This window comes from Pseudopodoces humilis, chromosome 24 (genome assembly GCF_049639895.1).
Source record: "Pseudopodoces humilis isolate 2021_Gansu_Grassland_sample_001 chromosome 24, ASM4963989v1, whole genome shotgun sequence".
Classification (NCBI taxonomy): Eukaryota; Metazoa; Chordata; class Aves; order Passeriformes; family Paridae; genus Pseudopodoces; species Pseudopodoces humilis.
Genome location: NC_142223.1, coordinates 2,421,736 through 2,436,014, shown reverse-complemented (window position 1 = coordinate 2,436,014; position 14,279 = coordinate 2,421,736). Strand labels below are relative to the sequence as shown.

The following is a 14,279-nucleotide window of genomic DNA, read 5'->3' as shown; positions in this document are numbered from 1 at the left end:
TGAGTGCAGAGACACCTGGCTGTATCTGTATACTTTACTTTATTTTTTTCTCCTAATTGTTTTTTATTAAACTTTTAAATTCTATAAAAATTATGTGAACCTCGTTTTTCACAACAGGGACTGATCCCACTCTGTGCTCAGCTGCAGGATTCCCATGCAGACCCCTCTCCCCACACCCATCCCTTGCAGTGAGAGGAAGGACACAGACAAGGGCTGGCTGTGCAGCCTCATCCATGTGCAGTTCTCCAGCAATACCCTGCTGGTGTGCACACCACTTCTGGCACTGACCAAAACACCCTCTCCTAAAAGGCTCCTCTCCACATTATTCAGCTAAGCTGCTAGTTCATCGCTGAGAAGGAAAAACTCTTCCTCACCCTCCACCTGAGCTGTTTCTCTCAGCAGCTCAAGCAGCAGAGGAGGCTTTGCTGGTTGTGGTTCTGTGGGCAGCAATTCGAGAGTTAAGGCAGGAATTCCAACCTGTGCTGCCAGACCTTCCTGCCAACCACAGCACAGGCAGCTTGTCTTGCCACTCCAACTTAAAAAGTACAATGAGGTTAAAAGAAAATGTTTCAAGTGCTCCACCTGAAGAGTGCACTTAGCCAGTTCTGCTCCTTGTGCTCTGACCTTGCAGAAAGAGGAGGAACAGGCACAAAGTCCCATCTGCACGTGTGGAGTCATGCAGGTCACACTGCCTCACTCCAGGTTCTACCCATTTACATGTAATGGATCTAAAGGTCTTATTTTTCACGGATACAATTTACTGACATCAGAAAGGGCCAGATTTGGAAGAGGAAGGCTGTAAGGCTGCAATCTGGGGTGAGGACACAGCTCCCATGGTATTTCAGTCACATTCACTTTTTCAGCAGGGCTTTCCACACACCAGCACGAGAGGAGTGGGGGATCTGTAGCACTCTCCCAAAATGAGGGAGCAGCAGGAATACTGAAATACTCATGCACCATTCCAGCTCCATGCACTGAGCTGAGCTCCACAGACACAGCCTCCTGTTTCTCAGAATGTGAGGGTGAATTCTGGGGGGAATTCATCCTGACAGCCACTACAACTGAGTGAGAATAACTGCAGCAAAACATACTTTATAATGACCCATGGAAAACTTGCTTCTGGATCAGGAGGGACTCACACAGCAGCCTTTAACTGGCTGGCTTTCAGCAGCCTGAAAAGTAGGATCTGAGCAGGTATGTCTTTCTTACCTCCCCACACATCTCTCCCTCCCAAACAGATGCACCTACCTGCTCTCCTCCCATGAAAAGCCAGTGCTTGTGGAATTAGATTAATTAGCACTGCTATTTCTCATCTTCCAAGAATCAGTGAGCAATCTGGAAGCAGATGTGCGATATCCAGAGGCTGTAGAGCCTCTAGTGCCACACAGCTCACTGCTCCGGAGCAGGACCTGGGCAAGCACAAGGTTTTTCAGAACAGAAGGAAAGCTTCTTGAGGGGAAGATGTGGAGACAAGACAAGCTGCCTCAGTGCCTGAGCAGCAGGTCAGCAGATCCCCTGCCAGTACAATGAGTTAAAGCTTATTGCCAGCTGCACCAGCCATGCAGAAACTCACATTAAATATTACTACAGCTCAATGAGCACAGTCCTGCAGACCATTAGCAGAGGAGGGGGCAGGGTCTCAGAATAAGCAAACAGGCTTTAATGACACATTTATGTCAGAAAAAGTCCAGGATGCTTCCCAATACAAACAAGAGACACCATGAGCTGGTTCCTATTAGTCACTGTGCAAGGGAAATGTTGCTTGCAGCAGCTCCCAGAAGCTGCCACGTCTCTAGGATACAGATTTAGGCCAGCAGAACTGAGCTGAGACAGCAGGAATGTCCCTCCTGTCTGCCCTCTTCTCCTCCCTTCCCAGCACAGACCTGGAGCTCTGTGATCTGAAGCAGTTCAGAAAGAGGCAAACATCACCCTTGTCCTTATTCCCCTTCTGCCACCAAAGATGCAGATTCACAGGAGCCACAGGAGCTGCACGGGACCTGCTCCTGAGTGACAACCAGCCAACCCAAAGGAACAAGAACTGCCACCTGGAAGGCTCAAAGAATTTCAGCCAATTGTTCCCAGCTTCTTACTGCATCCCACACTTCCAGACAGATGTTCTCAGGCTGAGATGCTACTTGTGCCATCTCAAACGACCAAGTCCTGCAGTTAAAACACCAAAATGGAAAAAAAAAATCATTTGTGGCTCTACTGTGTAGTTTTTTCAGCTTTCCTGAGGCAAAGCACATCATCTGCTCTGAACTGCTCTCAGATTTTGGAGTTTGAAACTTCCATCCTTTCACAACATGCCTTGTTCAAAATGGGATTCCCCTTCACAAGGAAACACAGGCTATTTTTGCAAAGACATTTGTAAACTGATTTTCAAGGGACTCACTCTGCAGCCCTGTGTGGATGTGGAACTGTGCCTGGCCCTCTGGAAACCAGGCTGTTGGCTGAGTACAAGAGGAAAATCACTGCAGGCACTTCCCAAATCAGCCAAAGAAATGGAAGTGCAAAATCAGGATCCACAACACAACCAAATAAACGAGCAGGTAGGCAGGCTGGTGTACATGCAGGAATGAATTTAGCTGCATATAAGCCAAGATTTGGATCCAGAAGAAATTATCTCCCCCACAACACATCAGAAATACAAGGGACTGCAAGAGGTCTGTAAAGGAAATGTCATCAAAATCTTACTTGTCTGCTACTTACAGCAGAGCTCTCTGTTATTGGCATCTAAACAAGACCAGATGCTTTCCTGTGCCACTTACACACAAACCCATGCTATGAACTCTGCAGTTCCTGTGAGGAAACTTGCACCAAGGAATTGGTTCCAGACAGCAGATTTACAGGAATGAAGCTTTGCTTCTTTGGTGTAAGCACTGCCACAGGGGATGAAACATTTACCTGCTGATATATCTTGTTCTCAGTTGTTGTAGACTGGTGTTTTATAGCTCCCTACGATGCTGCAGCTTTTCTGCCACGCTCTGAGCATAAGAACATTGGCACCACAGACCAGCATGAAATGGACCAAAAACCACCACAGACCCAGCTCAGCTGCCCATCTCTGAGCCCTGAGTGAAGGGACAGAGCTGAGGTGCAAGGCGTAGGATGGGGAGAAAGAGAAGGGATGGCCTTGGATGTAAAATTCAGTTTGGATGTGGAAAGAAATGGCTTGCAGCATGTACATCAGATTCTGAGACACTCCACTGAGTGAAACACATCCAGGAGTGATGCTCTGGACGTCCAGTCCGGTCTGGATGGCAAGTCCAAGGCACTGGCAGCTGCTCTGTGGGTCCTGAAGAAGCCCAGCCTGGAATGCCCAGAGGTTGGAAATTGCAAATGTTGGCAGGAAGCACCAGAAGGAGCAGCTTTCACATGGTCCAAGAGCTAGTCTGAGCTTTCAGGCAAAATAAATCTAGCTTCAAAAACAAGTTGATGTCCATATTGTCCAGACTCCCAGTTTAACTGGAGCCCATTGTGTTACTGAGTCACTTTGATGCTCCATTTCAACTCAGCTATAAAAACTGGCTTGGAGATTAAACCTGGTGCCTGAGTTTTAGCTGGAGAGCAAGTGGGAAGGTGTGCAAGGCGGGAGGTGGAGGGAAAGTGGTGGCAGTGGAAATATGAAGACAAATGGCCAGGTCTGATTTATAAGCAGGAGTCAGGGTTGCTTCAGGCATCTCTCAAACATGTTAAAAATGCCCCATTGGGCTCTAGTTCAAACCTGAGTCTGCAGCCCCATCTACTTCAGTAATTCATTTCCCTTGTTAAAAGGAGGAACAAAGAGAGAACTTGTTTGATTCAAGAAACCAAATGTGCTGCATGTGCAGCAGTACCCCAAGCACCAGAAGGGCTAGGTGTTATTTTGTGGGGTTTTATTCCAAATTGTCTCCAATTATTTTAATACAGCTCAAAGCAGTTCATTTTCAGCTCCTGGGTATAACACAGAGCCAAGAAACAAGTCAACATCCCCCAGGAGCAAAGAGCACTTTGTGCATCATGTATCAGAGACTGCATAAACCCTTTGCAAACACCTATCAAATCCAATTCTTTATTGCTCTAGGGAAATGGATAGGATTATATGCAAGTTCACAAATGAATTAAGCAAGGTTCCACAGTCAAGCTTCATCTCTGATGGAGTTCATCTGTTACTTTTGCTGATTTTCACAGAAGCTAAACACAGACCAAGCAAATTATAGCTTACATCATTCAGCTCTAGTTGCCAAATGAGGAGCAGCAGTGTCACATTTGAGAGTGACACAGAGACCCTCTGACATGCTAGCCCAAAATCAGCCCAGTGAGCTCAGAGTAAAACTAAAGATCTCCCAGAACACTCCTCTTTGTTCAAGTCAAAGAGATTTCTGCTATGCAGAAGTAAGATGGGGAGTCTGTGGCAGCATCAGACGGGATGCCCTGAAGCCCAAATTAGTTTATCCCAGGTAACATTCCCAGTAACATCCAAAGTGACCTCACTGAGTGACTGCAAGGGAGATGCAGCTGCAGAACCAGGCCCCAGAATCAACAGCATTCACACCTTCAAGTCCAGGCAGAAAAATGAGGCTCACCCCTTAAATCTCCCCTCATAAAGCAGCAGAGAGTCAAGGCCAGCAGCAGCTCAAGAATCAGATGACTGCCAGTGTGTCTTTCAACCCCTTTTAAACACACTGGCCTCTCCCCTTTCTGCACTATGAAACATGAGCTGCCTTCTATTCAGGAGAAGCTGTTCTGTATTAACAGAGCTTGGCAAAGATCAGGAAGTGACTGTGCCAACTTTCAAGCCTGCTGCCTTTAAGGCAGATGGCAGGGAAAGTATCCCAGCCTTGTCCCCCAAACCACTTCTCCCAGCAAGCAGAGAGAACTCAAAAACAGGAAAAAAGGGTGAGGTATCTGTGAAACCCTAATTTCAGGGCAGGAAACAGCCTCTGTCTGGGGTGCCCTGCTCTGCTGTGGGTGTGCTTCTGTGAAAAACGAGGTTCACATAATTTTTATAGAATTTAAAAGTTTAATAAAAAAAAACAATTAGGAGAAAAAAATAAAGTATACAGATACAGCCAGGTGTCTCTGCACTCAGCCAAGAGAGCACACCTTGCTAACAAAGGATTGTCCCTTAAAAACAGAACCCTACTACATATCCATAAATTCTCATACATATTCAGACATTCTTCTTAGGATCTTTGGTGTTCTTCTCTTTAGTTTTCTCTTGCCCCCTTCCCATTAGATCAATCTTCTTGGCACCATCGAGATTTACATTCCCTGATACCAGAAATGCAATAAATTCCTCCCCCAGAGTTCTGGTCACTGCTGTCTTCATCTGGATAAGAGAGTTTACAAATTCAGGAGTTCTCTAGCTATTTTTTTTTTCTCAGTCTTTGGGTTATACAAACAAAAGCAGTTTTTATTTTAATACTATGCCATAGCCTAACATATATGTATTATACTACTATTTCTAAGTTTCATCAATAACAGAAATAAAGAAAACTATATTAATACAACAAAATTTCTCATTCTTATACACATAACATTCATTTTAATATTTGCAAAAAGCCAACAATATAAAATGTATCTATAACTCTTCTCTCCCCACAGGAAAGCCAAGGCTGCCAGAATCTGCAGGCTCAGAACAAAGGCACAGGTGGCACTGGAGTTTTGATATGTTGAGTTACAACCAGAAGGAGGAGATGTCCTGCCCCTCTGAGTCGATGATGCTGCCACCATGAAAAAAATCAGCACTGCTACTGGCTGTGCTGAACTGAACTTTTATGGGAAGGTAAATCCCTCTGGAGCAGCTGGCAGGACAGAATCCCCAGGTGCTACCTGAAAACAAGAGCTGCAGGTGCAGAGCATCCTCTGGTTCCCAGCAGCAGAATTGCTCTGCCTTTCCCACATCAGATCTCCCAGGGCCAGCTGCAGTCCCTGGGGGTTCAATTCACCCCAGGAAAGCAAATCACACTGGCAGAGCAGGAACAAGTGGACTCCTGAGCCGAAAAGGCTGAGTGTCCAGTTGTGGTGAGATCCCTGTCACAGGCAATTGCCCTGTTCTTGCAGAAGGAGGGCACCATTCCTGCCTCCAAGCAACCAAAATGAAACCTTTGAATCTTGTTTTGCCCATCTTTTTGTGCCTGTATTTTCTTCTGTTAATGGTGTGGCACTCCAGTTATTAATCTTTTCTGGTTTTCAGTACTATAAAAGCGTGACTCAGTAGCCATGCTCAGGCCTCAGGAAACTTCCCTTAGGTGCTGCAGAGGTTTAATGACAGTACAGCAGGCAAGAGAGTCAGAAAATAACATTCAGCTGGGTGCAAATGCTGTAGCTCATGCCTGAAGCACATTGCTATCAATGGAACAATTTACAAACTCACACGTAGTTAAGCTTTGCTGAAACCTATCCTGGACAGGGGTCAATGGAAAGTCTTTTGCTGACTTCACCTAGAGCTGGATTAAACACTTAACTCTTACACTGTCTCCTCCATACTCCTGAATTATTCATTATGGGCCAGACACTGCAATCCATAGTCATACTGAGCTTAATCTGTCCTTTAAATTGACTTGCATTAGTCTGAGTCACAGGCACCACAGCCTTTTTCTTCAGCATCCTCACTGAATGCAGCAGAGCTATTCACGAAATGAGGCTCTGCTCTGGAAGAGGAGGCAGGATCCTTCTCAAAGGAATGGGTAAAGGCAGATCTGAGAGAAAATTCACCCCGGTAAAGCTACAACAAGATGAATGAACTCAGGTAAATCTGTGTGAAATCAATCATTTAAAGAGATAGCCCGTTCTGTGGTATCACGGGGGGAGATTGAGTGAGTTCTAGGAACTAATATTTCATTGCTCAACTTCATCACAAGGTCTGAAAACACATTCCCAGGCCCCTGGCCACACACTGACAGAGCAGAACGAGTTTTCACACATGCCTTGGGAAGGGCTGCTTATCTCTGGAGAGAGAGAGAAACAGCGAGGGATGTGGAAAAGAAGAAGGCAAAGGACATCTTCTGCTCTTCTTGACTGGCACAGAAGCAATAAAAAGTGCCCAGGACTGCTGTCACCGAGGAGGAAAGGAGAGCTCACACTCAGTGAAAACTCCTTCCTCTGCCAGGCTCTCAGGACACTCCACTTGCTCCAGTCCTAAAATCCCCTCCAGCTGTTCAAACCACAGATAAACTCACATCACTCCAGAGCTGATTACCCACACCTTTCACCGCTAAACCCAAATCTATGGTCTGATACCTCTAAACAAACAATGGATTAAAAAAATAAGCTAATCAGGTAAGTAAAAGGAGAAATATTTTGCATTGAGAAATGTAACGGGATTTGATTTTTTAGAATTAACTAATCTGTTCAGTTCTCATTTATGTTAGTGCTTGATAAAATTAGAGGATTAAACCAATTGTATGCTGAATACTTTGTGCTGAAGAGAGTCCTGCCAGGATTCACTGCATGCACAGAGACCACAGCAGCATCACCCAGAGACCCTGGGACTCACAGAAGGATCTGTTCAAACTTCAGAAATAAAAATCACAGCTTATCCAGATCTTCCATATGCACCAGGGTATGAACTCCTATCCCACTCCACTTTCACTCAAGCTTAATTATTAAGTACTCATACCCAACAGGCAAGTCTTTGTATAAGCAGCACTTATCTGGGAGCACTGGCATCACGAGAGGATTACAGATGTGCTCTGGCTTTTTTGGATGCAAAATGTTAACACTGTGTGCATACCCTCTCCCTGTGCCAAACTGAAATGCACCCATCCTGTTGCTCTCATGTGATTTGATCACCTACACCACACATTGCAGCCATCCCAAAAACTCCTGCAAAATGCAGCTCGTTAGCAACACTTCATTTGCAGTTCAGAGATGATAGATACAGAAGGGGTCAGAGTTCTCCTGTAACTTAACTGCCTCTTCTGTTGGTGTGACAAAGGCATTTGTGATGATTAATTCATTAATGCTGAAAAAATACAAGATCTTGGGAGGCACAGCCAAGGACACACCGGGTATTGAGAGAATTTTTAGCACCTAGCAAACACGTTTCCCCCAAACATCTGAAAACTAACAGCAATTTCACCAGTGTGAAATCCCGCATTTATGTGTCCCCAAGTTACACAGAACCAATCAGATATTGTCACCTTGACTCCCTTTAAGTGCCCTGTTCTATGGTAAGGGACTATGCACAAAAAGGGTAATCTGCACAGAGTGTCAGTGACCTCAGCTTGTGTTTGGGGCTGTGGTTTGGGGCTTTTTCCTACCCCTGAGGATGAACTTGCCCTGTACAGTGCAGAAACTGAATCACAGTCATCACCACTGTGGGTATCTGGAGACTGGATGATGCTGATGCTTCTTCCCAAACTCCAGTGCAGCTCTCACACATTACACTGTTACACACTGCTCTGAGCCACTGCTCCCTTCGCTTTCCCCTTGTGCCTCGAGGTGAAAGGGACACAAACACTGAATTTCCCTTGAATTACTTTCCTATTAGACAAGCATTCTCTCTCTGTAAAGAAGTATCTTCCCCATGGGAATACTGCAGGTATTCACAGGGGCAGCAGGAAGAAAGGAAGAATGGATCTTTTATCATATTAAGCATTTCCATTCCATCTGTGTTGTCTTTTTCACTTGCTCAGTTCTGTTTTATTCCAGGCTTAGGGAATCAAGCTATAAGGCTCCAAGGGGTAAAAAGACTTGCTTCATGAATCTAACCTCTAAAGATGCATCCAGGGTGATAAAAGAAGTGTAGCTATTGAAACATCTCCTTTCAATACAGTTGTTGTGTTGCTAGGTTTCCATCTAGATACACAGTCTAAAAGAGCAATTAAAGGAAGCTGATGCTGTGGATTCTGTCTTTATCAATGCTTTACAAGGTTGCTGTCAAGAAAGAGGGAAAAATATTGTCCCCAAGCAAAGTTGTTCTGATTAGAACAGGCAGCTAGTTTCAAAAGCTTACACAAATTTTCATGGGGAAATATTTTTTAAAAGCCTGAGCTTCTTGGCTTCAAAATCTGCTTCTAGGGTAGCAGATTTTATGTGTATCAGGATATGGCTTTGTGAGCAAAAAGTCTGTGTGTTTGTCATTTGAATTGCTCTTCCAAAGCACAAGTCCTCACCCCACTTAACTAGTCTGTCTTACCACAGCAGACAAGGGCATGCATCAGCCTGGTTTGAAAGGAACTTATTTGTTTGTGCATGACATTAAACACTAGCAGACCCTGCACAGCTGTCAAAATACTACTCTGATAATTGCATAAGTGAAGGTCGTTAACCAGCACGCTGCTACGTCTGTGCACAAAACAAAGGTGCAAGAGACACAGGATGAAGCAGCAAGGCAGCTGCAAGGTCCCAGATGTGCCTGGAGGACCGGCCACTTGCAGCTCACCCTGTCTGGCCTGGAGTTTTTTGGTTACACTCAGCTCCCAGTCACTCAAATGCTCTTAAATACTTGGGCAGTAGCAACCAGCCCTGCTCATTTGGCTGGGTCATCGCATCACCAAGGAAAAAACAGATCCTTTTCTCCAGGACAGTGGCTGTTTTACTGGCACATCTTTAGAGACCACCCGAATGGTCATAAGGACCAAGCTGAGTTGGGACTGTTGCTAAGCAATGAAATGTCCTTATTAAGTGGTGTGGTGTTTTTAGACAGGAAAAGTCCATTTCTGCACAAGCTGGTATAAAACAGGAAGGTTACCTTACGTGCAAATGAAGCTCTATATATCTTTTGGGCACATAGATGAAAATCCTGCCTGGCTGGACCTGCTAACACCACTGAGTACGGCCAATACCCCACTGACTCTGCTCCTCCTCAGGGGAAGCCTCCGAGCAGCCGGGGACACAAAGCTCCTCAGTTTTGGCACCCAACTTTTCCCCCAGGAGAGCAGCCCTGCTGCAGGCAGCTCATTACAGAGGCAGCCTCCCGGGAAACGATCTCCCTGTGCATATTCATGAACTATCCAGAGCTTCTAGGGAGAGTTGGCTAAACACACAACTGAGGGATTTAGCTGCTGGATTCCCAGGAGAATGTGGGGAGAAGGGGATGGGGAGGGGGGTAAAGGCACGATTGCAAGCGCTGCAAGTTCCGAGCGCTGCGGGACCCGGGAGCCCGACCGACACCCCGGGCCACCCCCCCGGGCAGAGCCGAGCGCTGAGAGCTACAGACCGCGCTCACAGACCGCCAAGCCCCCCGCAGACCCCCGGGGCCCCGGAGCGCATCACTCACCTGGGCCCCGCCGGGCGGCAGCGGCGCCGGGCTCGCGGCGATGCCGGGCAGCGCCGGCTCCCGCGGTACCGGGGCTCGCTGCAGCGGCCGTGCCGCCCCCGCAGCCCCGAACCGGCCCCGAACCGGCCGTGCCGCTCCCGCAGCCCCGAACCAGCACCGAACCGGCCGTGCCGCTCCCGCAGCCCCGAACCGGCCCCGAACCGGCCGTGCCGCTCCCGCAGCCCCGAACCGGCCCCGAACCGGCCGTGCCGCTCCCGCAGCCCCGAACCGGCCCCGAACCGGCCCCGCCGCCGCCTTTTGAAGCCGCTCCGCCGAGCGCCGCGGCCGCCGTGGGCGGAAGGGCGGGCGGGTGACCGCCAGATCCCGGTGCCTGCCGCGGAGCGGAGCGGAGCGCTGTGGAGAGGAGCCCTGTGGAGCTCTGTGGAGCTCTGTGGAGCCCTGTGGAGCTCTGTGGAGCCCTGTGGAGCTCTGTGGAGCTCTGTGGAGCCCTGTGGAGCTCTGTGGAGCGGTGCGATGTAGTGCGGTGCGGTGCGGAGCGGAGCGGAGCTGCGGGGCTGCCGCCGCCCCGCCAGGCTGCGGGCGGCGCTGTGGCCGCGCTATAAACCCCGTACATAAACCGCGTGTTAAACCGCGTATTTAAACCGTGTGCATAAACCCCGTACATAAACCGCGTATTTAAACCGTCTGCATAAACCCCGTATATAAACCGCGTATTTAAACCGTGTGCATAAACCCCGTACATAAACCGCGTATTTAAACTCCGTATATAAAGCCCGCATATATAAACCAGGTGTATAAACCCCATATATAAACCCCGTATATAAACCCCTATATAAACCGTGTGTATAAACCCCTATATAAACCCCGTATATAAACCGGGTATATAAACCTCTATATAAACCCCGTATATAAACCGGGTATATAAACCCCGTATATAAACCCGGTATATAAACCCCATATATAAAGCGGGTATATAAACCGTGTATACGGGCCGTGCCCCGTGGCCCGGTGCGGTGGCGGTGGCCGGGCAGACCCGGTGGGGAGGCAGCCGCACCCCGAGCCCGGCACAGCCGGGAGAGCGGTGAGGATGCTGCGCTGAGGATCGGCCCCGGTGCCAGCCCGTCCCGCAGCGCTCCTGAGCGGACAGCGCCGGGAACGGAGCCAGGAGCTGCGGGGCCCGTGTCCCCTCCGGGCCCGTGTCCCCTCCGGTCCCGTGTCCCCTCCCTGCCCGTGTCCCCTCGGACCCGTGTCCCCTCCGAGCCCGTGTCCCCCTCCGGGCCCGTGTCCCCTCCCTGCCCGTGTCCCCTCCCTGCCCGTGTCCACTCCGAGCCCGTTTCCCCTCCCTGCCCGTGTCCCCTCCCTGCCCGTGTCCCCTCCCTGCCCGTGTCCCCCTCGGAGCCCGTGTCCCCTCCCTGCCCGTGTCCCCCTCGGAGCCCGTGTCCCCTCCCTGCCCGTGTCCCCTCCCTGCCCGTGTCCCCTCCCTGCCCGTGTCCCCTCCCTGCCCGTGTCCACTCCGGTCCCGTGTCACCTCGGACCCGTGTCCCCTCCGGGCCGCACAGCGAGCCCTCGGTGGACGGGCTGCCGTTCGGAGAGGGATGGTCGTGCCTCGTGTGAATCATTGCAGGCTGGGGATGGGAGTCCGGCTCTGCCATCACCCCCAGACTGGGCACGTCCCGAGACAGAAACTACCAGAAGCTTCTGCAGCACCTGGGTAGTGCTGCAGGTCCAGCCCGTCTTAGAGCCAGGACTCAGGGAAGGACTCATCACCGTAATGCCCTCACTGCTAGAGAAATGCTCTGTCCAGGAGATATCTACATGCATTAAGTGGCAGAAAAATGCCACAACAATCCCTGAATTAAGTAAAAGTCATTAAATGGGAGGAAACAAGACTTATTAATTAGGGTGGTAGAGAAAATCTTTTATTATACATTCATACTTGCCTTTCATGGAGGAAAGCATTCTGCACAGATGGTCAGCTTGCCCTGCCCTTGCCTTGGCTTTCAGGAGATGGAATCCCATCTGTGATAAAGACATCCCTGAGTGCAGGGGCTTTGCTTAGTGTTGATGGATGGTTTCCCTTTACTGTGCTGGATACAGTGGTTTTGTATTTATTTATTTTGTGCTCTTCTGGCTTTAGAGGCAAAGAGAAAGAAAAACAATCCCCCCCATCCTTGGCCTGTTTATCACTGACCTGTTACTGTAATGTGGACTCCTGCAAGAACAGGAATATATCAGTAAATTGCTGAACAAATAGCCAATGGTAATGGCTTTTAATTAGGCTACATTACCTCTGTAATGTAGCCTAAGCTTGTTTTGCCCTATATTCTCACTTATCTGAGTGTTGATGGTGCTTGGGAAAAATATCTATTTTCAGACAGATGTCAAGTCAATAAGAAATAGAAAGCAGCCCAGTAAAACAGGACCATCACCCCAGTCTGTCTCCAAGCAGGCTGCGTCAAAAGCTCTTTCTGATGCATTAGCCAAAGTGAACAGGAAGTGAAGCAGATAAAGCCAGACCATCATCTTCCTTGTGGGGCTCCAAGGAATGCAAATTTAATGAGGCTTCTGAAGTAAAAATGCAGAGAAGGTGACAGTGTGGGGTTTAGCAATTTCACTGAGTGTACAATAAAGGGAAAAACTGCTTTTCCTCACTTTGCTGGTGATGGAAGCACAGCCCACCCTGATGCGAGGGACAGCACTCAATCAATCACCCAGCAGAGCCCAGCACACTGCAGGAGTTACCAGCTGCTCCCAGGCACTCAGACAGCACCAGGAGCCTCCTGAGCAGTGTTTCTGACTCTGACAGCCTTCCAGGTACAGACAGACACACACCCCATGAGCTGGCCCTGCTCACCTCTGGGCTCCCCAGGTAGTGTGATGCAAACAGGAGAGAACAGCCACAGAGCTCTGCTGTTCTGTTCCCATCTGCTCTCACCTGTTTCCCACCTCCTCTCTGCACAAATCAACTCGAATTCTTCAGCTCTTTAAAACTTGTACATGGTTTTCCAAAGCGTGACACCTTCCTGCACATGCACACCCCAGAGCTACACCAGCCCTTAGCTGAACTGGAATTTTCTCTTGCTGTGCCAGCACCTGCAATATGTACATGAAGAATATGCCTTCCATGTCAATATAGAGACACTCCAGCTGCCACATCTGACATTAAATATCACTACATGAACACCTCTGCACAGCACTCAAAAAGTGTGATGGAACACTCACCTGGATGGAAGGGGCTGACAATCCTGCGCTGTGGCAGCTTCTGTGATTTCAGTCTCTTTTCATTCTGCATTGGAAAGAAATAAAACATTTCAAATGTTTGGGGATGAGAGGCCCAGGAGGAATCTTCATACATGGTTTAGCATTTCCTTCCATGTCCCTCTGTGTTCATAGGGCATCAGATTCTAACTGATTCCAACACTTTCCTCCCTCAGGCCTCATAGAAGTGTTCAATCAAACATGGCATGTGCTGCCAAAATGAAGACATAGCTCATTACTTGCTTAAATCAGCAATACTGAGTATGTTTTATTCAGACACAAGTTGAAACTGTCTGTGTGAGCAACACATTAACACAAAACTGTGTCCAACTGTGCCTGCATTACTTGCACATAACTGTACACAAAGGTGTCAGTGCCTTATTGCAGGCTCCACTAACAATGCAAATGCATCTACAGATAATTAGCATTATCTGTGGCTCTCATTAATGGCACACGTGGCCAGGCAAACAGTGCTGCACGCTGCTGTCCTCAGCCACGCAGGTAGAAACACACACACGACACCAGAGGACATCAGCACTGCTCATTGCAAGAGTTCATTGCACTCTTGGGTAGCAGCTCTGTCCACAGAGGAGCAGTCACAGGCAGCCAGGAAAGAGATTCTACTGCCCCTAAAGCCATTCCTGGCTAAAGGATGCACTTTGGAGTTGGGAAACAGAAGGAAAACCCTTCTCCTTTATTCATGTCTCACAGCCTCAGCACAACTGCCTTCCACACCAAGATCAGGCATCACTGGCCATTCCACCTGCTTGTATTTATGGCCCCTCTCTGAAATTCTGACTGCTCATCAATGCAG

The 14,279-nt window shown here is 48.5% G+C and overlaps 1 protein-coding gene across 6 annotated transcripts in view; it reads right to left on the bottom strand.

The window, feature by feature from the left end:
- The window catches only part of DISP3 (dispatched RND transporter family member 3), a 39,841-nt gene extending 28,454 nt beyond the window's left edge, over window positions 1-11,387 (bottom strand). For 3 of the 6 annotated variants that reach the window (XM_088066502.1, XM_088066503.1, XM_088066504.1), the window contains exon 1: window positions 11,187-11,297. The gene's annotated coding sequence lies outside the window, so the exon portion shown is untranslated. Of the gene's footprint in view, window positions 1-10,207; window positions 10,334-11,186 lie in introns of those variants that run through there. The other 3 variants (XM_088066505.1, XM_005528297.2, XM_088066499.1) reach the window with 2 other exon arrangements.
- Window positions 11,388-14,279: the final 2,892 nt, after the last annotated feature.